The sequence below is a fragment of the Nanorana parkeri genome, unplaced genomic scaffold (genome assembly GCF_000935625.1).
Source record: "Nanorana parkeri isolate BGI_ZX_2015 unplaced genomic scaffold, ASM93562v1 scaffold1530, whole genome shotgun sequence".
Lineage (NCBI taxonomy): Eukaryota > Metazoa > Chordata > Amphibia > Anura > Dicroglossidae > Nanorana > Nanorana parkeri.
In genome coordinates, this window is record NW_017307798.1 from 282,429 (window position 1) to 283,526 (window position 1,098).

The window sequence follows — 1,098 nt, forward strand, 5'->3', positions numbered from 1 at the left end:
TGCCTTTCTGCTCTCAATAGACTTCTTAATATAGCTATCTAATTCAAGGCCGAAGAGCATATCGCCTTGAAACGCCAAGGAACACAGGCTGTTCTTAGAGGACGAGTCGGCCCCCCATGACCTTAACCATAGTGCCCGGCGGGCCACTACAGATGAAAACATACCCCTTGACAAGGATTGAAGTAAATCATCCGCCGCTTCTGTTGAGAAGTCCGCCGCCAATCTCATATCTCGGATTCTGTCCAGGAGTCTATGTCTGCTTACTCCTCTCTTAACATCCTCCTCCAGATCATCCAACCATAATTTAGATGTTCGTGACACGGAGGACAAAGCCACTGCAGGCTGAAGGCCCATTCCTAATGCAGTATAGGTTTCAACCAGGTTGTGCTCCATCTTGCGGCCCATTGAATCCTTGAGGGACCCTGCGTTATCGACTGGCAAGGCAGTATGCTTTTCCAATCTCACTACCGCTGCATCCACTTTGGGAGCCACATGCCAGATCTTAGAATCCGCATCACTGATAGGATAGAGGCGTGAGAATCTCCCCTTTGCACTCACTCTTCTCCGGTTTATCCCATTCCTCTTGAATGAGTTTCTTGGTGATCTTACTCACCGGAAAAAATGATCTATTCCGTCTTTGCCCTGAAAAATGTCTACTCGAGGGGGACAAAACTTCTTCCTTTTCTTTCATGCACAAAGTTTTGCGCACCATAGAAATGAGAGCATCCACTTGCTTAGGTTCCAAGGATCCATATAATGCGGAATCCTCCTTCCCTGAGGACGAAGAATATTCATCTTCCGAAAGAGACAAATCTTCCCGTGAAGTATCTGATGATGCAAACCGGGAACTGCTTGTCCTCTTTCGTTTCTGGGAATGGCCAGCTTGCCTCACCCCTTTCGCCACTGCCTTCTGGATAAGATCCAATAAGTCGGGGGATTTGGACGTGGTTGCTGCCTCTTTAAAGCATGAAGCACATAACTTCTTCCCCTTCATAGCCTTGGCATCACAGGCTCGACATCTAGCAGATTTCTCTTTACTTTTCCCTGAAGATGCAGAAGTCTCTCTTTCTGCAGGGCTAAACACAAAGTGAATCATCC